Source organism: Urocitellus parryii, chromosome 6, assembly GCF_045843805.1.
Source record: "Urocitellus parryii isolate mUroPar1 chromosome 6, mUroPar1.hap1, whole genome shotgun sequence".
Lineage (NCBI taxonomy): Eukaryota > Metazoa > Chordata > Mammalia > Rodentia > Sciuridae > Urocitellus > Urocitellus parryii.
The window spans coordinates 532,319-558,627 of NC_135536.1; the positions used below are offsets into that span (position 1 = coordinate 532,319).

A 26,309-nucleotide genomic window follows, 5' to 3' on the forward strand; every position below is an offset into this window, starting at 1 on the left:
GAAGTTATTCTGCTGCAAAGGAACCATCGCAGTCCTAATCAAAACACACACAAACCAGGTGCAGTGGCACGCGCCTGTAATCCCAACAACTCAGGAAGCTGAGAATTGCTTCAGGTCAGCCTGGGCAATTTGGCAAGACCCTGTCAAAGGGAAAAAACAATTATGAGGCTAGGTTTATAAAATCTGGGATGTTATAACACTGAGATAAACAAATTAAGTAGTATAACTTTTAAGATGGTTTCATCTGCAACACAATAAGACAGGAAAAATATGACTTCTGCATGATCTCTCCACCCTTCCTACTTAGGCTAGTTTCCTCATGGAACATGGGAGCCTAACCCTACCCACTGAGCCCAATGAAGTCCTCACTCCCTCAGGAGGCAGTATGTGCCTCAGTCCCACAATTGCACACAGGAAGTCCATGCTTTAACATACCTAGTGATCTGCAAAGAAATGTTTTGTTTACATCCTCTTCTTCTCCAACCCCTTCTCCTAGAAAAAAGCACTCACTCACTGTGCTCCACTGGGTAAAGGTGCTACAAGAATGGCTGCAAGCTGCTTAGAGCAGCCCTGGGCACTTTCCAGGTGAGTTCCACCAAAGAAAGGCTTGGAACATTTAGCTCTTGGGGATTTTCACTTGATTTTGCCCAAAATTTCCTCAGGAAATTCTACACTCTCCTTCAACACCTTTAAAGGGGAAAGGGATTGCAAAACAACAGTGGAAAATCTTTAACACACCAAAATAATAATTTGATAGCATCTGCTTAAATTCCTATTCAAAGTTTACAATAGCCAGATACCACACAGTTCCTTGCTTTTCAACCACCAACCAGTCAACAAGGGTATAAAACACAATGACTTTATTGATTTCTTACAATCAAATATTGCCAACTAGCATTACTTCCACTTATGCATCATTAAAAACAAAGGATCATTCCTTAGTATTTTTAAGTGATGCATTATATAACAAAGTTAGAATTTAAAATGCACCCTGATTAATTATGTAAATTGCTATTTAAAAAAAAAAAGCATAACAAATAATTTAGCTCCTTTCTTCATAAAATGGAAATTTAAATATTTCTCCTGATAGTCTTGAGGTCAGCATTATGTTATTAGTGCAAAATGTGGGTATTGTAGTTTCATCTAGAAAAGTGTGTATCCTATACACCTTACTTAAACAAACAAAATGTGCATAACAAAATGCATACAGTCAATGCATGATAGAAAGCATGTTTTTTTTATTTCTTTTTTTTTATTGATTGTTCCAAACATTACAGAGCTCTTGATAAATCATCTTTCATACATTTGACTCTATTGGGTTTTGAACTCCCATTTCTACCCCAAATACAGATAGCAGAATCACATCTGTTACATACTCACATTTTTACATAATGGCATGTTTCAAATATATGGCAGGCCCTCAGGCCACAATATTAATTAGGTTTTACATTATCATTTATGGCATTATAGATTAATTATACATAACACAATTTTATACATTTTAACCCTGAAGAAAATTAATTGGTGCTTGAGAAAATTATTCTAGGTAGCCATTTGGTTTGCATCGGGAGAAAGTGAACCTCCAAGAGTTTACTGTCTGCCAGGTGGGAACCATTAGCTCTAGTGGGTAGATCAGCTACTCAATATATTTCACAGTGACTGATTCTCACATCCTGGCAATGCTGCTCCTGCCAATCAGCCAGATGGTAAATCACATCTGGAATTACCCTTGTATGCGGTTTTCCCTTTTTTATCTTTTCTTCTTTTCTGGATTAACTGTGTTGCTGTATTTCTTCGGATCTCTCTAAAAGCCTTCCATTTCAATTATTCATAAGTCCTTTCAGAAAATCCTCAGACAGCTCCATAAGTGGAAGTTGTGGAGATGGAAAATCCAAGGGAGGAAGATTGGGTATTGGAATATCCTTGGCTTTCCCAGTATTTGCTGCAAATTTGTGCCAGGTTGAAGAAGCTGTAGCAGTGTCTGAATGTAGTGGCAAGCTCCATTATGCTGACTTTTCTATAAAATCAGCATCCACATCCAGCTCCTTATCTACTGGACCTTTTACAAGTCTTGCTTTTTCAGCTTTTAGTGCTTTATTTTCTTTCCTTAATCTTTCATTCTCAGCCACAAGGAACTCCACATGCCTTTTCAAATCTGCAATTTTGGTTGCCTGTTTCTCAATAATTGTTTTATCATCCGTCGGGGCTTTGCTTCCAATACATGGCTGTGTTGGCTCACTCTTTTGCTGAAGTAAAAATAATAGTGTTTCTGAATTCCTGTCAAAGACTCCATGAATTTCAGAAAGGTGTTTCTCTGTACAAAGGCTGTAGTTCTGAGAAAGAAGGGGACTCTGACACTCTGCATCATCAGCAGAGGGTTTGTGAGATGCCTGAAGTTGGGTAGCTACATCTTTGTCTGTGTTCTGAGCTTTTGATCGTTCTTCACACTTTGCCCTTTTCCACTTCTCCTGGATAAGGAGGGACTGTTTCATGTGGCTATCCCTTTTTAATTCCAATGATAAATGAGCCTATTTCATAAAAGGAAAATTACAATTTGCAGAATTTAATATTGGAAGTCTTTTTACTGTTAATATATGCTATTCCAAGAGCCTTTCTGACTTAACACTTAAAATTTTTATACTGTTTGCAATTTAGTAAAGATTCAATAACAATATCAAAATAACATAAATTAGAGAATGGTGTATTTTGTTTTACTTAAGTGAAAGCACCATTCATTAAGTTAAAATCCTAATCTCAATAATTCAGACTTTTTCTGACTGTGCCTTACACTTCCTCCATCTGCAATGCCATGCCATTTGTATTCATCTTAGAATTGGAGAAATCCTTCCTCTTTAGAACTCAGTTCTATAGTAACCAAAATGAAAAGTCTTCCTGTTAACAGAGATTTAGAAAGCTCAATGCAGGCAGATACCAATAGCAGGTTCTATAGTATCAAAGACACAAAGTTAAGTATCCTATGATTCAGTGTTAAGAAGTAAGTGGGTTTTCCTTGCCACTGATATCCCTCTCAGAAATTATCTCCTTATTTCAATTAGACATATATGTACTAAGGACTTCCTAGGTACCTGATATTTTACAATCAAGAAATCAGAAGCCAGGTTTGGTGGCACATGTTTATAACCCCTGCTACTTAGGAGGCTAAGGCAGGAAAATCACAAATTCAAGGCTAGCCTGGGGAACTTACCAAGACCCTGTCTCAAAATTTAAAATAGGGCTGGTGATGTAGCTCAATGATAGAGCACCTGTCTAACATGTATAATGCCCTGAATTCAACTCAGACCACTGTTAAAAAAAAAAGGTATTTAGATAAAAGTATTTTTTAAACCTCAACAAGCCTTCCCCTAGCATAAGAAATAAAGTCACTGGTGAAACATATTTTGAAGTTAAGAACTTTTTAACGTAAGGCAGGGGGCATAGTGGTACAAGAAGCCTGTAATTCCAACCATTTGGGAGGCTTAGGAAGATCAAAAGTTCAAAGCTAACTTGGGAAACTTAACCAGACCCTGGTCACAAAATAAAAATAAATAAAAAGGGCTGGAAGGATGTGGTCCACAGGTAGAGCATCCCCTAGGTTCAATCACCAGTACAGGGAGGAAGGAAGTCAAAAATAAAGAAAAAAAGAATTGTCTAAGAATTCAAGAACAGACAAATGGGAGACTTCATATTTAAAAAATCTTCAACAAGCAGATTTATCCAATTGGATCCAGCATGGTGGTGCACATCTGCAATCCCAGCAGCTCAGGAGCCTGAGGCAGGAGGACCACAGTTTCAAAGAGAGCCACAGCAACTTAGGGAGGCCACAACAACTTAGGAAGACCCGGTCTCTAAATAAAAAAAATAAAAAGAGCTGGGGATACGGCTTAGTGGTTAAGCGCCCCTGGGTTCAATACCAGGCACTAAAACAAACAAACAGCCCAACAATGGTCAAATATGAGCTACTAACAAGAAGCAAGTTTTGGCATGTCTAAAAGAACAGGAATGAGGTTGGGGGAGAAGGTTGTTATATCAACAGTTCACTTAGTTTTCACATTTTACACATTTTTAATATAGCACTTAAAGACCTACATTTGATCCCCCACCAAACAAAAACAGAAACCCTGCAGATTTTACAATCAAAGAACTTAAAAAGGGGTAAAATGCTTTTTTTACACACAATTCAAGTCTCCATTAAAAAATCTTTTAAAAATTTTTCTGTAAACCTTAAGAACATGTCTTACCTGCTCAGTCTTGGTCAGCTTCATAGCATCAGAAAGATATGCTAGCCAAAAAAAGAGGAACATTAATATATGAGTATCATCCTATAATTACCAGGTAAAAGAAGTTTTAATACTTCTCATACAGAAAAAAAAAATGATCTTACAAGCAGTAATGCTATGATTAGGTTTTGGAGGGATTTTTTTTTTTTTGCTTCAATACTGGTGAATGATCCCAGTGACTAAACAAGGGTTAGAGCTCTTCCACTGAGCTACATCCATAGCCCTTTATACTTTGAGATAGAGTCTTGCTAAATTTCTGTGATTGGCCTAGAACTTCTGATATCCCTGCCTCAGCTTCCCCAGTCTCTGGGATTACAGGCATTTGATATCTTAACTGGCAGGTTCTATGCTTTAAAATCCCTATGGAAGGACTGGGGATGTGGCTGAGTGGTAGAGTACTTGCCTAGCAGGTGGAGACCTACATTTGATCCCCACCATCAAACAAAAACAGAAACCCTACAGATTTTACAATTAAAGAACTGAAGATGATTTCATTTGAAAAATAATGTGTAGGAAGGATTAAAAAGTAATAAGAACCAGGCAGGTATAGTAGTGTATACCTGTAATCCCAGAAACTCGGAAGGCTGAGGCAGGAGGATTGGAAGTCTGAGGCAAGCCTGGACAACTTAGACTTTGTCTCAAAAAATATAAAAATAGCTGGAGATATTGCTCAGTGGTAAAGCACACCTGGCTGGGTTCAATTCCCAGTACTTAAAAAAAAAAAATAACAAGAACCTGTTAGGTACTTAGTCCAAAATAACTCCCATTTTGAAAATTAGCACCTGGCAATGAAGCATGACCTTCCTTTTAGGCCCACCCCCAAAGACTCCCTAACTACTAAAACTATAGCAATGGTACCAAATAACAATCACAGTGTTTTTTTAACTACTCGCTTGTACCTGACTATATATTTAAAAGACATTTTTCTTTCCAGCAGGCTGCAGCACCTTACAGAAGAGCAGTCTAGTAAATATTCTCTGTCAATAAACCTTTGCTTAAACTAAGATGTATGTCCCATGGATATTTGCCCCAGCTACCCTAAAAAAACTTTCAGACCAGGTGTAATGACAAGCACCTATAATCCCAGCAGCTCTGGAAGCTGATGCAGGAGGATCTGAAGTCCACAGCCAACTTCATCAACTTAGCAAGGCCCTGTCTCTAATAATAAAAAAGGGGCTAGAGATGTTGCTCAGTGGTTAAGTACCCTGAGTTCAATCCCAGGTACCAAAAACAACAATAACCACAACTCTCTGATCTCAGGATCAAACTCTGGGTGACTTAATTTGAAGTAAATCCTTACTTTTCCTCTTTTAGTAAATTGCTAGGAGTCTGCTATGGTTTGAATCTTAAATGCCCCAGGAAGCAAGCACAAGTGTTGAAGGTTTGTTCCCCAGCTATTGGCACCATGGGAAGGTATTGGAATCTGTAAGGGGTAGGGCTTAGTTAAAGGAAATTGGGTGACTCAGGGTTTGACGTGAAAGGCATATGTGTCCCCATCCCCTTTCCCTCTCTGCTTTCCATTACCATGAAGTGAGCAGCTTTCTACCACATATTTCACCATGATGTTCTACCTTGCCACAGGCCCCAAAACAACAGGGCAAATAAAACATGAATTGAAACCATGAACCCATGAAACCTTTCCTCCTTTCAAGTTGAATCTCTCAGTTATGAAAATCTACAACAGAAATTTGGTAATAAAAAGCAGCAAGGTCTTTGCTATCACTATACCTGATAGTGGCTGAGAAATCTTTTAAATTGAGATGGAGGAGGTGTCATGGATTAGAGATGTTGACTACAGAAAGCTTGTAATGTTGTAAACAGAGCTTAAAGTGCAATTCTGGTGGGAACTCAGAAGACCAGAATGCTGATAAGATTGTGTAAACTAAAGGCCAAGCTCATGAGGTTTCGAACAGAAATAAGGACCCTATTGAGAACTGGACTAGAAGCCATTCATGTTACATTCTGGAAAAGAACTAGTATTCATTTTATGTATGCTAAGATTCTGTGAGGCTGAATTTGAAAGAGATGGACTAATTAACTTGGTGGAGGAAATTTCAAGGCAGTGGTCTGTGTGTGTAGCTTTCAATTAATATACCATTGAGAATGGGAACAAAAAAGAGAAAAGAGAGATTTGAAAAACTTTAGACAGAAAAGTAGAACTTTTAAAGTTGTGGCCAAGTAAGGTACCACTGCTAAAGAGATCAATGCCATTAAAAAGAAGCTAAAGACTTTGCACCTCAGGAATCAGCAAGACCCATCATAGACTCAAAGACTTCTATTTGATAAGAGAGCCCAGATGAGCCCTACTCCCACAGAGCCAGGGAATTGTTTTCCTTGTGTTCATCTTTCAAAGGAATCAGAGTCTGCCATAGCTGTTGTTGAAGCAGGCCATCTACTGCTCCAGCTGGTAGCAGACTTTGTCATCCATACAATGGTGCTTTTGCAAACATGAATACAGGAGTTATTATATGGGATCCTGGGGGATCCCATCAAGACTTCAATCAGCATATGGCAGTCAAAGCCCCTGCCAAGTAGCCCCTGAGAAGGCAATGTGTGAAGCTGTGAGAGTGAAGCTAAAGATGCAATGGAGACCCCAGTAAGTCAGAGATGCCAGGAATGTAGAATGCCTGACAATGGAAGTCACAGGCAGAGAGTAGAACCAGCCAAAGTGAGTGGCCACATGCACTACTTTTGGCAAAGCCAGGAACAGGGCTGCCTAAACCCTTTGGAGTTCACATCATATCACTGTGTCCCAAAAGCAGCACATGAAGCTACAGAACTCAGTATTTGCCCTGCTGGGTTTCCACCTTTATTTGGTCAAGTCCCTTTCTTCTTTCTGTGGTCCTATTCCTCATATTTGGAATGGGAATGTCTATCCTATGCCACTGAATATTACAAGTATATAACTTGTTAAATATTCCAGTGGCTCACAACCAAGTTTGCCTTGAGTCTCAGAGTAGACTTCGGATTTGGACATTTGAGTAATAAAGGAACTGTTAAGACTTTGGAGACTCTTTAAGATAGAATAAGTGCATTTTGTTTCAGGAGATGGACATAAGCTTCTGGGGGCCAGCAGCAGAATGTTATGGTTTAGAACTTGAATGCCCCCTTGAAGGCTCATTTGTTGATGGTTTGATCCCCAACTGATAGCATTATGGGGAGGGAGGTAACAAACTCTGTGGAAGGGGATGTGTAACAGAAGAAAGTTAGGCCATGGAAGGCATGACCTTGAAGGGGATACTGGCCACATCTCCTTCCTTTCCCTCTGCTTCTCAAGGCCATGAGATGAGCAGTTTTCTTCACTACACTCCCTACCATTAAGTTCTTCCTCCTACCATTAATTTTGATACAAGGCCTTGTTAATTTACCTAGGGCTTTCCTCAGTTGATGAGGCTGGATTTGAATTTGCAATCCTCAACTCAGCCACCCAAGTCACGTGACACAAAAAAAGATGGGTCTGAATGACCATGGACTGAAGCCTCTGAAATTGTTAAGAAAAAATAACTTTTTCTCCTTCTACATTGATTTTCTCAGGAATTTTGACAATGTCAAAAATAACACAAAGAACTAATCATAAGTTCTATAAATATTCAAACTCATAGTACATTTTGAGGTTTATAATATCAATCTGTTTTTCATTTTGTGCTTCTATGGATTTCTTCATTTACTTATTTTTACTTACATTCTGTATTTCATTGTTTCTCTTGTTCAAAAATATGTTTTTGAACAAGATGGGGTATAAATTTTCTTATATTTTGTTTACTATAAACCTTTTGGTATGCCTCATTCCTATATTAAGTCTCTTTTCCCCCTTCTGCAGATACAAGACACTGCTTTCTGCCTGATCTTTATTTGTATTTTAATGATTTTCCAATTTCATGCTTAGAAGTGTCTGCTAGGTTCTACCATTCCTAAGAAGCAAATTAATTAGGTGTTCCTTGTTCAAAGAAAATTAGGTGATTATAGTTTTGATAGAGCCTTACATGCCAGATTTACATTTTTCTTCACTTTGTTCTCGTCTTTTGTTCCTTATTAATTTTGCATACCTTGGGTATTTTTTCTTCATTATACATTTAAATCTGTTGAGATGTTCTATCTGCTCTGCAACTGTTCAGATACATTGTGGATGAATTTTCTTAATTTTTACCATCTACCTGCATAAATTTTTTCTCCTTGTCTGAACTACACTTTGCTTTATCCACTCCTTTTTTTTTTTTTTTTTTTTTTGGTACCAGGTATCAAAGCAAAGGGCACTTAACTACTGAATCACATTCCCAGCTTTTATTTTAATTTTATTTAGAGAAAAGGCCTTGCTGAGTTGCTTAGGGCCTCACTTTTGCTGAGGCTGACTTTGAACTCCCAATCCTCCTATCTCAGCCTCATGAACTGTTGGAATTACAGCAGTATGCCACAGCATCAGCTGTTTTATCTACTTTCTTATCAAATAGAATAGCTTTTGCAAAACTCAAGAAATGCCTCCCTTTGTAGAGCCTTAAAACAGTATATATGTGCATACCTATAATTCCACCAGCTAGGGAGGCTGAGGCAGGAGAATCAGGAGTTCAAAGTTAGCCTCAGCATTTTAGTATAAGGCCCTAAGAAATTCTGTGAAACCTTGTTTCAATTTAAACAATGGCTAAGGATGTAACCAAGTGATGAAGTGCCCCTAGGTTAAGTCCTAAGTAATTAATTAATTAATTAATTAATCTCACAACTGGGAATTGGGGCAGAGGCCACATGTGGTATAAGATATTGAAATCTGGGGCACTTAACCATTGAGCCACATCCCCAGCATTTTAATTTTTAATTTTGATACAGGGCCTTGGTAATTTACCTAGGGCCATCCTCAGTTGCTGAGGCTAGATTTGAATTTGCAATCCTCGGGTCAGCCACCCAAGTCACTGGGAATACAAGCATGTGCCACATGCCTGTTTTCTATTTGAAAGTTTTAAAGGTTATTTTAGGAGGATAAAAAAAAAAAAAAACTTTCAATCTGATTGCATGGTCATAGATTTCCTTCACAAATTCAAAACAGGAACAAATGCTAACCAAGAGAAATTTGGTAAAAGAATAGGCATCTCAGGAAAAAAAAGAAAACTAACAATTCTGATTAAACTGCTTCCTCCAAATAGGAAACAAGGCAAATATTTAAAGTAGACATTAAGAAATGATGGGGACAGGAACTAAGAAAATCTGAAGAACCTACTACTTCTTCCAGCAAGGCATGGTAGTGCATGCCTATAATCCCAGAGACTGGGGAGGCTGAGGCAGGAGGCTCACAAGTTCAAAGCCAGCCCCAGCAACTTAGTGAGGCCCTAAGCAACTCAGGGAGACTCTGGCTCAAAATATAAAAAGGGATGGGGATATGGCTCAGTGGTTCATAGGCAACTTCAATCCCAGGTATCAAAATAAACAAAAAAAAACTATTGTGAATAAGTCAATTTAGAATACAATGAGCTCATTCCAACACATCGATTTTGCAACTCTAATACATGGCTATTTTTTAAATATTTTTTTTTAATTTTAGGTGGACACAATACCTTTATTTTACTTATTTATTTTAATGTGGTGCCAAGGATCAAACCCAGTGCCTCACACATGCCAGAGGAGTGTGCTACAACCAGGCCATAAAACCAAGTCTAAACTCCAAATCAGCCCAGTTGGATTTACTAATCACATTAAGTTCTATCTCCATGATTTAAAGCTAATGATTTAACAAGCTATCATCTTTTCTAACCTAAGAATGTCACAGATTTTAGACCAGGTCAGGGTGATATTTGAAGCCCTACAGCAGTTTCAATTATTCAAATAAAAGATTAAGAGGAATGCAAGTTTTTTCCTTTTATTTATTCAGTTAGCTGGAATCTTTGGTTTTGTTGTTGTTGTTTTGGTACTGGGAAGTGAACCCAGAAGCATCTCAACCACTGAGCTACATCCCCAGTGCTTTATTAATTTTTATTTTGAGACACGGTTGAAGTTGCTTAGGGCCTTGCCATGTTGCTGAGGCTGGCCAGGAACTTGCAACCCTCCACCCTCAGTCTACCAAATTGCTGGGATTATGGATGTGTGCTTATGGAACTCATATGTAACATGACTTAAATAGTTAAACAATATGTTGCTTTTGTAATGACTAAAATTTAATAATTCAATGGATAACAAAATATAGTTTAGGAAAGATTTAACAATACTGAATTCATTAGAGTTAATATTGTACAAAACCCCCATAAAACTCACCATAAAATATACAGATTTATGTGGTACCTGCCATGTGCCCATCTTGAAGCACAAATGTCAAGTATTTGAAATTCAGACTCCTTTAAACAATATTTACTATGAATTGGCAGACTTCTTGCAATTGGCTCATAAGTCTTTAGGAACACGGCTGTGTATAAGAACTATATACCAAGGTGCCATTTATGCCATCTTCATGTTTCAGACAGAAGACTGGTTTAGGAGAAGCTGGGAAATCCATCATATTTGAAAAAATACTCTTAAGCTAATTTTCTGGGTGATCAGCAGAATAATATGCAGGACAACAAACACTACTGTTGTGATTTCCATTCTAAATAAAGTGGTCAGAGATACTGGGAAAAACAAATTGCTCTTCATTTTTACAATCAATATTTCTTAAAAAGACAACTTACCCGCAGCCTTCTTGTGACAAGAAATAGCCTCTTCATATTTCCCTGCAGCTAATAAACGGTCTGCTCGTCTGCTCTGCTGATAAGCCTAGAAGACAAACATCTATAAATTACTATTAAGTACAAAACATGACTTTAGGGTAGGGAGAGGGAGCATGGAATGAATAGACAAACTCTAGATAGGTCAGAGGGGTTGGAGGGGAAGGGAGGGGGCATGGGGTTACAAATGATGGTGGAATGTGGTGGTCATTATTATCCAAAGTACGTGTATGAAGAAACAAACTGATGTGAATATACTTTGTATACAACCAGAGATATGAAAAATTGTGCTCTATATGTGTAACAAAAACTATAATGCATTCTGTTGTCAAATATAAATAAAAAATAATAATTTAAAAAAAGCTATTATCAGAGAACCACTTATCATATGGTAAAATTTAACTTTTATTATTATCAGTTCATTCTTCCATTTCAACATAAAGCTGCTATTTGTCTCAGAAATGAGAAGTCTGTACTGGGCATGGTGGTATTTGCCTATAATCCTAGCTCCTCAGGAGGCTGAGGTAGGAGAATAACAAGCTCAAGGTCAGCCTTATTTCAAAAAACTAAAAGGAACTGGGGATGTAGTTCAGTGCTAAAGTACCACTGGGTTCAATTACTGGTACCATTTAAAAAATTGAAGAAAAAATGTTTGCACTTGAGGCACTATGAAACCAATACCTAGTATTAAAGTGATTTTTTTTTTTAATCAGATACAACTCACCAAAAGAACAAAGGGAAACTACAAAATTCTATAAGCAAATGACTTAAGGATCCCCACATTGAAAGGTAAACAGATTAAATAAGCAATACTGGCCTTTTGTTTATCTATATATTTTCATGGTACTAGGGATCAAACCCAGAAGCACTTTACCTCTGAGCCACATCCCCCAGTCCTTTTAAAGTTCTATGTCAGGGCCTTGCTAATTTGTTTTAGGACCTCAGTAAGTTGTGATCCTCTGGTCTATGCCTCCTAAATTACTGAGATTATAGGCATGTGCCATCATGTCTGGCTATTGTATGAATTTTAACCACAGAGTCAGACTAAGCAAAAAATATGTTTAAAACATATAAATGTTTTCAGGTAACTAGAAATGACAGGCTCTGGGGAAAGAGAATATACATAATGAAGAAAACTAGTAGATACAAGAAGTTATGATTAACATTATTTTTCTAATGAATATATTCTAATATTGTTAAGGCTTTTCCTTGAAACCCCACAGACCATCATAACTAGGAGTAGCACATTGTAGACCTATCCCTCCCAAGAATCAGGGGCTCTGTTATCAAATTCTTGCTCTCCCACTGAAACAGTTAATTTATTCCAACCTTCAGGGCCCATTTGCTGACCTATAAAATGATGGATTTGGACTAGTTCCACGGTCCTGAGGTTTTAAATGGAATTCAAAGCATAAGAACTAGGTGAAGATGTAAATTCTGGGTCATTAGGTTTGGAATAAGGCTTAAGATTTTACAAAGGTATGTAGCTAGTTTTATAGCTGCTGGCTCAGACACATTTTAAGAGGCAAAAACAAGATGGTATTTGAGATCACTGCACTCTAGTACTGTCTCTATGATCTTTGTGCCTTTGGGGACTCCAATCACTTTCTTCTTTGTGCTATGGATATTTGTGTGCCTCCATAATTAAACTTCAAGCTCTGATGACAAAATAAATGGTGACTTGAATTTCTGAACAAGAACAAAAAGTTCCCAATAGGTGAAGTCAGGACTTCTTAGCTCTTCCATCTTCCCTAAAACTTCCCCATGGAAAAATCTAATCTCCAACTCTGCCCATTCAGGATTTACCTCTCACTATAGTCTCAGATATAAAATTTTCTAATAAACACACTCATCAATTTAGGTTATTTCAAACCACAGCAAATTCCTTTTTTTTAAAGTATAGTTACTATTAAATTCTTATTAAACATCTACCAAGTGCAGACAGGGTAGAGCCGACGTTCCAACTCTCAGTTTGAACACTTTTATAAACACATGAATTTGGCTTTAACTATCTGTTTCAATTTTCTTATCTATAAAATGAGAGTTATTGTGAAAATTAAACTAATTAGCACCCCCTAAATGGTTTGTTATACTAAGTACCGTGATAGACAATGAAAGTGGAGATTTTTGGGTTTTTTTTATCACCAAGAGGTTGACAATGAACAGTGGGACACACCTGTAATCCCAGTGACTTGGCAGGCTGAGACAGGAGGGGCACAAGTTTAGGATCAGCCTCCAAAATTTAGAGAGGCCCTAAGCAATTTAAGAGAATCCTGCTTCAAAACTGGGGGAGGGGGTAGTTAAAAAATAAGCCAGACATGGTGGCACATGCCTATAATCCCAGAGGTTAGGGAGGCTGAAGCAGGAGGATCACAAATTCAGAGCCAGCCTCAGCAATGGTAAGGCACTCAGTGTATCAGTGAGACTCTGTCTCTAAATAAATTACAAAACAGGGCTGGGGATGTGGCTCAGTGGCCGAGTGCCCTGGAGTTAATCCCCAGTAATCAAAATTTTAAAAAAAATAAAAAATAAAAACCTCTGGGTGATGTGGTGCACATGTGTAATCACAACAGTGCAGGAGGCTGAGGAAGGAGGACCTGAGTTCAAAGCCAGCCTCAGCAATTTAGTGAGGCCCAAAGACACTCAGGGAAATCCTGTCTCTAAATAAAATATTTTAAAAAGACCAAGGATGTGGCTCCATGGAAAACACCACTGGGTTCAATCCCCTGTACCCCCTCCTCAAAAAGTGACAACAGACTACATTAAAGTACATATTTTAATAATTAAAGATACTGCAGGAAACCTATTTTGGTAGTAATTTTCTTATTTTTAAAAGAATCATTAAAGATTTCCCATTTTAAAACTGATCTCCTTAAATACTGTTCTTAATAGAATCAAGTCATTAAAAGTAGCTATGGTGTAATGACGAAAACCTGTAATCCCAGTTGAGGCAGGACTGTAATCCAAGTCTCAGCAATGTAGAAAGGCCCAATCTCAAAAAAAAAAAAAAAGAAAGAAAGAAAGAAAAAGAAAAGAAAGAAAGAAAGAAAAAAAAAAAGAAAAGAAGTACATGTAAAAATTTGTGTTATTTCAAAGTAAAAATTATGAAATTTTTTATAATCCAAGACTCCTATGTTACAGTAATCATATTGCCTTGTCCACTAGACACATAAAGAATCCCATCCAGATTTTTGTTGGGTATTTTTTGTTTGTTTTATGTGGTGCTAGAGATTGAACTCAGGGCCTTGTGCATGAGAGGCAAGCACTCTACAAACTGAGCTACATCCCCAGCCCCCAAATGTCAATCTTAGAATCAGATACTAAGTTAATAATGTCTCAAGAGGTTGTAAATAATGTGACATTCAGAAACTTGGAAACACAGGTAGAAACAGGTCTGTAAAGAGAAGTGAAGCAGTCGGCCTAAAGAGTCAGAGACTCCTGTCTGAATCTGAGGCTCCCTATGTTCTTAGACCCATGTATACTGTACCCTTGCTTTTCCTGCTCCTTTGTTTAGAGTCCAATAAATCATCTCTTTTTGCTTAAGCTGATTTCAAATGGGTTTTCATCATTTGCAACCAACAAAAACCTAGCAAATATAACATGTTACTAAGTGGCTGATCTCACTAACAAATATTTTCTTTCTACCTCTACCGGCTTTGTTTTTGAAACTGAGGATTGGACCCAGGAGCACTTTACCACTGAGCTACAGCCCCAACTCTTTTCACTATCTTTTTAAATTTTGAGATAGGGTCTCAAAATTTGCTGAGGCTGGTCTAGAACCTAGAATTTTCCTACCTTAGCATCCCTAGTTACTGGGATTTACAAGAATGTGCACCTGGCTATAGGCCACTTTTAAAATACACATTCCACACTGCACTCTTACCCAAAGGAAAACAGTATTATCTTCTATAACCTTCAATTTATTAGTTCATTTAGGGGAAAGCTGTAAAGACAAATGAAAAGAAACAAAATGCCAAAAAGTCCACAGAGGAAAATATACCATACTCCTGACTTTATAGTAGGGTTGTCTGTTGGGAGTCATCCTCTTCCCCCTTCCTTTCTTAATCAATAGAGTAACGTACAGACAACTAGCAAGCAGTATCTACAACCAGTAAGCACTGAAAGGACTACTAAAAATTACATTTAAGACACTCAAGTCAGGAGTGGTGGTTTAAATCTCACAATCACTATCCACTCTCAATTTCAATGTTTTCATCTTTAAAATGTGAAATACCTCATATAGCTATTAGGAAGACAAGATAAATAATATAGATAATGCTAATCCCATCACTTAGTAATTGCTGGACATATTTTAGTGCTCCACTGCCTTTTCCTAGAGTATTTCCATGAAGCCCAGCCTCACTTGTGACAGGAGGTTAATTTTCCCTAATATTTTCAGGGCGACAAGGAAAGGATTCAAATAGCCCTCTTTACCTTAAAAATTTCACTGCATATTAAAATCACAAAGACTCCAGGAAAATACAAGGCTATTCCTCCTTGGACCATCATATAATTATTTTTCTTGGATTACAATCTCGAAAGCAAGTGGATTCATTTACCTCAAATAAAGAGAGAACTGACTACTCTGGAGGGAAGCTCAGTTACTCAAGAAACATTCCAAACACTTAAGAGACAAACATGTAGGAAACACTTTGACCTGCCTTTGCAGCACAGGTGAGTAAATCATGACCAATGGTCATATGTAAATTAAAACCTTACATCATCTCCCAAACTGGAAGCAAACAAACCAAGAAATAGAAATAATCTCATGTAATTTTTTTCCAGTACTGGAAAACTAAAAAACATTCTACTAGTCCTTTCTCCCAATTTTGTAAAATTTTAAGACAAGGTCTCCCTAAATTATCAAGCCTAGCTCAAGAAACCTCAACCTCTCAAATTGCTTGGATTACAGGTATGTGCTTTGCACCATTTATCGCACATTAAGTTTTAACATTTTACCAGCTCACAATACCAAAATTAAATGTATGAAATGAAATGCCTAAATAGACACTAAGAAGTTTTATGTTACAATCTTTCCATATTGACAAAAAGGAGAGGAAACCCTTTGGGGAAAAAAAAATAATAACCAGATGAAACAAACATATTCAAAGTTGAAAGACTATTTTTTCTTCAATGGAAGTGAAATTTATTTTTCTTTTTAACAACTTTTGGGGGAAAGATGCATTATTTGTACAAATTTCCTTTATTTCCCTTGTATTGGCAATACTGGGGATTGAATCAGGAGTACTCTATCACTGAACTACCCCAGACATTTTTATTTTTAACATTGAGACACAGTATCACTAAATTGCAAAGGCTGGTGTCAAACATGTGATTCTCCTGCCTTAGCCTACCAAGCTACTGGATTACAGGTATGCACCACCACTCCCAGCTTGTTCTAGTTAAACATTGGAATGACTATTTCAAATTCTTCCATATCTTAGAAAATTTAATTGTGAGAAATAAGCCTTAGGGCCCTTACTGTAAAACTAACATAAAGGAATCAATACTACAGCAGAGGCAATAAATGCTGACATAGGATCTAGAGTTCAATATAGATAAGGGCCAAGGTGAAATGAAAATGAGAAAATTAATAGAGAAGCACTGCTAAAAAAGCATCCAAAGCATGAGTTTGATCAATATTTTACTCAGTACCCAAGAATATATTAGGTCAATACCTAAGTAATTACTTAATTTCTCTCAATGTAGGTTCATCTGTAAAACCAGGAAAAAGTTCTTACTAAACCCCAAGGATCCCTGAGGACACATGATTATAAATCCATGTAATAATAATCCTGTACTAAGTCCTTATACAATAAACTTGGTCAATACTAGAATGTGTTTAGCAAAATTTTGATAGAGGCCTCTCAATTTTACTTAGTAACACAATTATTTGTTTTGTTTGGTACCAGAGACTGAACACAGGGGCACTTAACTACTGAGCCACATCCTTTTTATTTTGGGGAGGTACTGGGGATGGAAGGCAGGGACACTCAACCACTGAGCCACATCCTCAGCCCTATTTTGTATTCCATTTAGAGTCAGGTCTCAATGAGTTGCTTAGCTTTTAACTGGCTTTTAACTCCCAATCCTCCTGCCTCAACCTCCCAAGCCCAGCAGCAGGAATTACAGGCGTGCATCACCATGCCCTGCTATTATTATTATTATTTTTTTTTTTTTTTTGAGACAAGGTCTTGCTAGATTGCTTAGGGCCTTACTAAATTGCAGAGGCTGGCTTTGAATTGCCTATGCTCCTGCCTCCAAGTCCAGAGCTGATGGAATTATAGGTGTTAGCCACCAGAGCCTGGCTCACTTTTAAAACCCTTCAAGTAAATATTAACCTCTATTCCACTATTATCTTCCAATAAATAGCTAGGTAATAAATCAGATCTTTCAAATGATTTAAGAATTCAAGATGTCAAACATGCTACTTGCCACATACTTTATGGATTATGAAATTGTGCTAATCTTTTAAATATAATTATTTTCAAAAGATTACACAAGCCTGGCATGCTGAAGCATGCCTGTAATACCAGTGGCTGGGGAGGCTGAGGCAGGAGATCTTGAGTTCAAAGCTGGCCTCAGCAACTTAGCAAGGACCTAAGCAACTTATATTGACCCTGTCTCTAAATAAAATTACAAAAAAGGGTTGGGGATCTGGCTCAGTGGTTACATGCCCCCACTAATTTTTCCTAAACTGCTGACTCTGTGCTTTATTTTTACCACAATCACCAGTTTCAGTCTTCTCCTAAGCCATGACACACCTGTAGAGCAGCTGACTGGGGCTATGCGACAGGCTGTAGCCAAATAAAGCAAAGCTAACTGGAACTGAACCAGTGGTCATTTTGCAAGGACACTTGAACTTTGAAGCACTTTGTAAATGGCTGATTATTTCTAATACCCCTATTAAGTTTCAGTATTGAGTCACCCAAGTTTCATTGCAAACTATGTCACCTTAAAACAAGACAGGTACAAGACAGTTTTCTGGCTTTAAAAAACTCCCTAATGTAGTCCAAAGTTTTTAAGGGTAAACAACAAAGGGGGGAGGGGGTGGGAGAGGGGCCAAAGTAATAAAACTGGAAGAGTTTCTCAGAACAGCTAACCTGCCAAAGTTAAATTGGAATAATAATTTTAGATGATACCAGTGACTTTGAACCACAGCTGCCGGTTAGAATCTTAGGCTTTAAAGCTCACCAAATTCAAAACTGTATAAGTGAGACTTTAAGTTATGGGCTTATGGTCTCATTATAATAATGGCTAACTCATACTCTACTATGTATCAGATACAGTACTAAGTGGTTTGCACCTATTTCCTCCTTTAACCCTAACAAAAAACCTGAAATAGAGTGAGGTCAAGTAATTTACCCCAGGTTAGGCATCAATTAAGTGACAAAGTCAGAATTTACCCAAGCAGTCTGGCTTCAGAAACTATTTTCCTAAACCACCAGGCTCCATTGCTTCTCTATATAGTGTGAACCAGTTCAAGGCTCTTCCAACACAGTAGGGTTGAGAAGACCTATGTGAGAAATTATTCCTCCATAGTCCTTTTTCCCAATTCCACCAGCACAAATGAACTGCAAGCCCATGACTAAAAAGTTCGTCCTGTCTACAACTTTAGGTGTTGTAAGTTTTATAGATATCTATATCTATATCTATATCTATATATCTCCTAGATTAGAAAACTCACAGATGCAGCGGCCAGTCTGGAAAGAACCGTTTCTTATTGCTTAAAAGACTTTAGACTACCAGTACTTTTTCTGAGAACAACAAACAGCTTTTATACTTTATGACGCCTAAAGTGATGAAACTGAGCTAAAAACAGAACGGTCGTGTTTTCTTCCCCCAGCTATCCCTAATTTATTCGGGGAGAAGAGAGACTATTTATGAACCAGAACCAATACAGTAAGTAGGTGAAAAGAAAACTTGAGTTAGGGGTTTTACTCCACCTCTCCAAAGTCGGGGAGCTTAGACTCCCCGTGTGTTGAAACTTACAATCAGCAATACACACTATTTCTGTCCTAGCCAAATTCCGTGCCTCCCGGGTTTCAGAGAGGCTGCTGCGTGGCGCTTGGAGGCATCTCCCCCACTGCAGCAGAGGAGAGGGCATCCCCAGGAGGCGGCAGCCCCTCGCCAGGGGCCCTGCAACAGGGGGCGACCGACGTCATGGGGAGCTTCCCTGCGATCTCAGAGGAGGGCAAACTCTGAGGCGGCTTGCCCAGAGCCTCTCTGAACTGAGGGCCTGCCGGTGGTCCTCAGCCTCTGCGACTGTCACTGCTAAGACTACCCCCTGGCCTCAAGGGTCTACCTGCACTCTGGGGACTGTACCCGACGACTGAGGCAAAGGCACCCACTGTGGACGCAGCCACTTACCAGGTTGAGAGGTGCTTCCATTACTTCCAAAGACCCGGCGGAGCAGCGTCGCCAGGGCACGTAGAGGGAAGTAGAAAAAGAGCCCGAGGAAGCCTTGGAGACAGCCGCCCCGCAGCGAGCCCAGAGAGACTGTGGTAGGCGCAAAAGCAGCGACCACCCTACCACTTCCTTTTCCAGTGCCTCGGGCCGCCCCCTGAGCGTTGCTGTGGCCACATCCACTTCTGATGTCACTCACAGGTGGCTGACTCTAGGTGGGAGTGAAGACGAGGAGTAGGTGGGGCTCACGGAAGGCGGGGCATCGGCTGATGTCTGCTTCAAGAGTTTTGTTTTGTTTTTCCCCGTGAAATATCTTCTGAAAGGGTAGTCAGATGTTTTGTGAGGAGGTGCAGGCTTTTAGTACCTTAAGATGGCTATCTTCCAATATTGACTTCTCTCATTTCCTTCTCACCTGACTTTTTTTTGAAATTCACTCTGCTTAGCTACATCCTCTCTTGCACTTGTGTACCCACCTTTATCCTTGTACCTGTTGATGTTTTTCAAAAAGTAGATCTGAGGGCTGTGGTTGTAGCCCAGTGGTAAACTGCTTGCCTAGCACATCTGAGGCACTGGGTTCAAGCCTCAGCACCACAAAAAAAAAAAAAAAAAAAAAAAGTAAATAAATAAAATAAAGGTATTGTGTCCATATACAACTTAAAAAAGCAAATTTGAGCAAAGTTAAACCATATACTGAACTGGGCCATGATGGGAGTTAATGTGAATTATTCAGCAGGTCTCTGCCTTGAAGTTGAACATAAACTAATAAAATAGCATGTGTTACAAATAGCCAAGTATAATGATGCATTTAACAATTACATTCTAAGCCATGGTGTTACCGGTGTTTACCGGTGGGTGATGAGTCCTTGCTTCCCCAATGTTGAAGTGTAACACCAGAGAAGCATGCTGAGGGAAGGTTAGAGTGGAAAGTAAAAGCTTTATTAAAGGACAGAAGAAAAGACTTCTCCTGGAGGAAGAAGGGGGACCCAAGAGGTGGAATCCATGAAAGGGAGAATGTGTTCCCCTTTTATAGCTAAGGTTGTGACCGCTGTTGACCGGTGACGAGTTCTTGCTCCCCGATGTTGAAGAATAACACCAAAGAAGCACGCCGAGGCAAGGTCAGAGTAGAGATTAGAAATTTATTAAAGGACAGAAGAAAAGACTTCTCCCGGAGGAAGAAGGGGACCCAAGAGGTGGAATCCGTGGAAGTGCAGTTGTCTCCCCTTTTTATAGTTCTTTCAGTGATGGAATGTAGGTTGGAAGGCCCGAGGGGTGGGACACAGGTGGACATAATTATCATCTTTTGGGATGGGATTATCACTTCTCTGAGATGGGCTATCTCCAGATCTGTTGGGGCTGTTGGTTAATACTTCTTCCAGGTGGACTTTGGCCTAGGGCCTCTTCAGGACTTCATTAACATTCCATGAGTTGTCCTGTTTTCCCTGAGTCATTCCCAGCATGGCCTCCATTTTAGATTTCACTCGGTATTAGACCCGATTTACCTAACTACACTGACTACCTAACTTTAAATCTGGCTTCATTCCCCCCTCTAATTTGGGGAGCTCCTTACTGCTGTAAGGAAAGGGGGCGAAGAAGATCTTTCTGGCTTCTTCAGGCTGACAAAAGGGGCGATGTTGGGGCAAGCAGTTTGGAGTCCCCTTTAAAAATCGGGTCTATCGAGTGGTCCATGATAGGCTGGAGGGCCATTTGAGTGATGGGTGGTCTATAAGAGAAACAAGAATTCATTAGTACTGGAACCATATTGATGCAGCAATAAATGCCATAGCACAGGAATATGCCAATGAGTATGATGGCAAAGACAAACACTAACAATGTTTTCCACCAGGAAGTACCAAGAACCAGGAGCTAAGATATTGTTTCCATGACAAAGTTGCTGAGGACATAGCTTCTATCTGAGCATGTAAATCTTTAAGGATATTTGTCACATTACCAGAAATGTCAGCGATGTAAACACAACATTTAACTTTTAGGGTTACAGTTGTCCTTTTCCTTAAGGTACAGTTCAATAATAATTTAATGTCATCTGATCCTGCAAAATCCTTTTACTAGTATGACCTGTGTCTAATAGAGAAATCTTTAATTCTGTTACTTAGGGCTGGATACTCATACTAGCAAACACTAAGCCTACCTGTGTAGGTTAGGAATATCTGTGGGCCTTAAACTAAAACTACTCTAACAGTCCCTTTGACAGTTATCAGGCATTTCTGTCTAAGAATCTCTTTTGTAGCCTCCAGTCTACTTATTCTTGGAAGTTACATTTAACTATTATTATCATTTAAAATGTCCAGGAATAGCTGTGTTTTGGCTCTTTAACTGTCTTTGCTAAGTGTTTAAGATGAAGTAAGTCAAACTGACTTTGTTTCCATCTATTGTTAATAGTCAGCTGAGTCTCTCCTGGGAGTCCTCGGGAACTTCACAGCAGCTTCTCAGTTCTGCTAGTGCCATTTGCGCTGGGATGGGTCCAGGCCTTGCTTGACCACGTGGCTTCCCTCGGAAGCATCAGGGATGTCTCCCCTCTTTGATGACCCTCCTCTTTACAGCAAATGCACTGATTGGCTTTCTGTCCTCCACTGGTCTCATTAATCTCCCTGATCGGGAGGTTATGTGGCCTAGAGTTGCAGAGCTCTTTGGAGAAGTACCCTATCCCTGATTCAGACTGACTCAGAGGGCAAGAGCCAAATATTGGTTTTCTTGGCCCTTTAATTTAACTTTAATTTTAAAACTTAATCTTAAACATCTAGCAAATAAGTTTTAACAGCCTTATACTAAGTACTGGGCTTTAGTACCTATCTCTCTATCCTGTAGGTGATAACTCCTTATCTTAAGTTAACCCAGGTTGTGAGTTCTTAAAGGAGTACCTCTTTAAAACATTAACAGGCACTCCTTAGATCATCTAAAAGCAAATTACAAAACAAAACTAACTAAGATAAAAACATTTAGTTTATGTAATAGCTACCTTGAATTTTGGCAAAGTTATACATTATAATCCCCTGTTTGATGTCCTGGCAATCGTGACAAAAACCAACTTTTGGACACAACCTTAAATGCACTGAAATCTAGTCTACTTCTTTCATAGTCACTTTCACATAAGATGGGACATAGAGCCTTATCTCAAGTAAGGCAGGGCTCATGATAAGTCTTAAATGCTATAGCTCTGAAGCTGATCTTTGCTTTTTGGACATCATTTTACAAAGCCTACATAAATTGTTGTGAACTTGAGCAAACACAACATAATATCACATCTAAAACAAGAATTAAAGAAAGGCTGAAAGCTTTTAACCCTTTGTAGAAAAGTAGCAAAGTACTTTTGTGTTTTGCAATAAAACTTTTACATAGATTAGGCTCTCATTAACTTAAAAATACATTTAAATTGTATCTCAGTGTAAAAAGTAACATGGAACTTTACATAACTTATTGATAACAAGTTCAGTTATAGAACACAAATGATATAAATAAACTTCCAACACGTTTTTTTAAGCCTAAAATTACCATACAATTTTAGAACACCAGTTTGATATAATGCTCTTTCTAAAGCTTCTACCTTACAGACTTGTATACCTGGAAGATATGAACACAAAAATGGCACCAATTACATTGATGTTTTTATATTAACCAAGTTTAGCTTTTAAAGAAATAACATAGCACAATTCTCTAAAACAACAGCACTTGTTTAACCAGTTGTTTAATTTCTTTAAGATTACTTGCTCAAAAACTTACACTTATAACCAACTTGCACAGACCTTTCCTTATCACTTACTTAAACCCTCTTAATTGCTTAATCATATAGACTCTTATCCAGAAACACACTTTCCCTCTATTAAATCCATACCTAGAACCTTCTAGTTTCTCTTTTATCTATTAACCTCCTTCTGTTCACATTTTGAAACAATACCTGTAAACTTTTGAATCTAAGCAGATTACTTCATAGACATCAACATCTTATTAGGGTCTTTCTGAACACCTAGAAAAACTTATAAGCTTAATTTAAGACCTCCTTACTTTCATCTGTTTACCAAATTTAAATTGAGCCATTTGAATCATGTGAATCAAAGATATTTGGATCCATTTTTAATTTTTCATGAGCGCTCCTCATCTGTCATTTGTCTGTCAATCACTGCATGATATATGGACATACACATACAGACATATCGACATACAACACGTAACACAAGTGTAACACATAGCACAATGGTGAAGGCCTTGTAGATTTCTCAGGTGAAATCTCATTGCAATGTAAAAAAAAATCCAGTTGATCAAAAATAGAACTTATCAGAAAAACATTAACTTGTCTGTAGGAACAAAATCATGAGCTCAAAAAACATAGAATCTAAGAAAAGGCAAAAGTCCTAGAAAAAATTGACCGGCCAGTAATTAGTAAATGCCATACAATTTACTTCTTGATTTGGTCTAGTTTGAGTTCAGGTAAAAGACACTTTTACCCCTTTTTTTTTCTTGGGCCTGAGCTCCAAGCTGCTTTTGTTTGCATACCAACTTAAGTCCTGGCTGAGGTCTGGAAGGACCTGGGGAAACCGGAATTCTGACCAGAAACTACATGCCTGAGGCACTTTAACCATAAGTCACAATTTATTTTCCTATGCTAGAAAAACTTGCTCACACAAAACTGAAAATAGGATCTTTTCTTGATAATATAAAAGCCACCATCAGAAGAAGTTCCTTCAGGATCATTAAGCTACTTTCTTTGTCCTGAAGTTCCTAAAGTAGTATTAAGTTACATTAAATCACCTGAAAAATGAGAACCACACACTACCATGTATATCTAAATTAAGCTTTGAAAATTCCCAAGACTGTTGCTAATTAATGTCATTTCAATAAGCCAGACCAACGTTTTAATTCAACACTTTTTCCTAAATCTTATACACTGAGAGAAACAGATACCAAATCATAATTTACTATCCTTGCCCAAATCAATGCACTGTATACCTTGTGAAATCTCCTTAGGCTACCCAGTTCAAAGATTGATAAAAAATAAAACTGAATGATTGGGAGTTACTTGCCAACTTGGAAGTAGAGTTCTTTTAATTTTCTATCCTAAGTATTTAAGTTCTCTGGCATGAATTATCTGAAATCACAAACTAAACAGTTACCTAACCCTAACTTTTAACTGCAAGATTATGCAATGCTTTAAACTCATTTAGATACCAGATGAAATATCATTTAGACACACATTTAGCCTAGATTATCCCCAAGAAACAATCTATAATAACCTTTAAAATAGACCAGATAAGAAAATACCTCTCTAGGTTTTGAACTTCCATTTAATTATGACTCCTATCAGTGGCACCTTAGATTTTCCCATGAGTGGACCAGATGTTCTCACATAGGGGCAACTATAAGTGTAAAATCAAGGGTCTCAGTGTGACTGACTTTACTGCATTTGGGTGGAGTAATCCTTACAGTGCAGAGAAAGAATGAGGAAATTTCCCCAAAGCGAAAAAGGCTCTGGCAGCTGCTGGGAATTCCTCAGTTTCCCTTTCACTTGCAAGATTAGCTCCTTTGGATAGATCCAATCCTAGGCAATCTGCATATCTCCTAACCTTCCAGTAGAGTCAGTTTTTATCTGCCTAAAGTCTTGAAGGGGGAAGGGTGTATGTACTTTGATCAGCCCAAATTTTCTGATTCTTTTTCCTCAGTGAGTCCAAGATATCATAGCTAAGTCTACTTTACATTGTTGGCAAAATTTAGGGTTTTCCCTTAGAGCAAAAAAATCTGAACATACAGCACCTCACACCATTTCCCTTTCTTTTTGTAAAATTTATCAAACTGTAAAAAGATATCTTCCTCTGGTGGCCAGGTTTCTCCATCAGAGAGTTTGTATTGAGGCCAGGCCAAGAAAATGAGGCGCTTTTTCTTGAGTGTTTGAGGGTCAAATTTATCCCAATTTTTCAATACGCAGGCTAGTGGTGCACCTAGCGTATTGGAGAGAGAAGCTCCTGTCTGAGTGAGAAGAAAACAGGACTCAGGCGCCCATGCTGCGCCGGAGAAAACTGTTTTCCTTAGGGACGTCTCCCTAACCTTGAGCTTCCTAAACGGTCCAGAAAACCCGTCTCTCACCTGGCTTTGCCAAGGGGTTTCTGGTCCCCTTTAGCAAAGTGCTAGGGTCTCAGTTTGCCCTGTGCCAGAGACCCTGGGAGGATTCAGACTTAAGGGCCTTACTGCTTTCCTCCCGACCACTAAAATCCCTTTGAATCGTGTGCTCTTTGTTGCCTGTGCTCTGTAGACTAGCAGATTACTGGAGGAGTTGATTCTAAAAAATGCTTCTCTTAGCAGCTTAAGGACCACAGCACATTTTAAACATTGGGTGGTAAAACAGACTATTGAAAGTTACCTATGCACCTTAGGGAACCTGGGCAGATCTCACTAATTATCCCATGCCTTTTTCTCAGCCTTACAACCTGAATTGCTAACATTTCTGACCTATGAAGGAAGGGGAACATCCAGGAGGGATTGGATGCGGGGTTGGGAGTGTTGCATGGCCCATACGGAGGCAAATGTGATTGGGGCTTTCCCTCAATGCCGTTCATCTACCGATCACCCTAGATACCCCTGGGGGCTGTCGGAAGGGGGCTCAAGAGAAAGGAACCTTTGGAAACGTCTGAGAGTAGCCCAGACCGGGATTCCGCAGTTGTTCCAAACTCCTTCCTCCACCTCCACGCATCCGAGGCAGATCGGGATTCCGGACACTGTGTACTCACACCAATTGCTCTCCGGGCCTCAGACAGAAAAGTTGGAAGCGGCTTTGACAGAACCCAATATGCCTGCTCTGTACCGAACAGGTGATTGAGAGCTGCCTAGGCCGAGAAACCTCTCACCCGAGTCTTGTAGAGTGGCGGCTGCACTAGTTGCGTTTAAGTAGCCGACGGGTGCCCACCTTACCCTCCAGAAAGAAAGAGAGAAAGATGCACCTCAA

At 38.7% G+C, this 26,309-nt stretch overlaps 1 pseudogene; it reads right to left on the minus strand.

The window, feature by feature from the left end:
* Positions 1-1,820: 1,820 nt before the first annotated feature.
* LOC144255487 (nuclear receptor-binding factor 2-like) lies at positions 1,821-19,351 on the minus strand (annotated as a pseudogene).
* Positions 19,352-26,309: the final 6,958 nt, after the last annotated feature.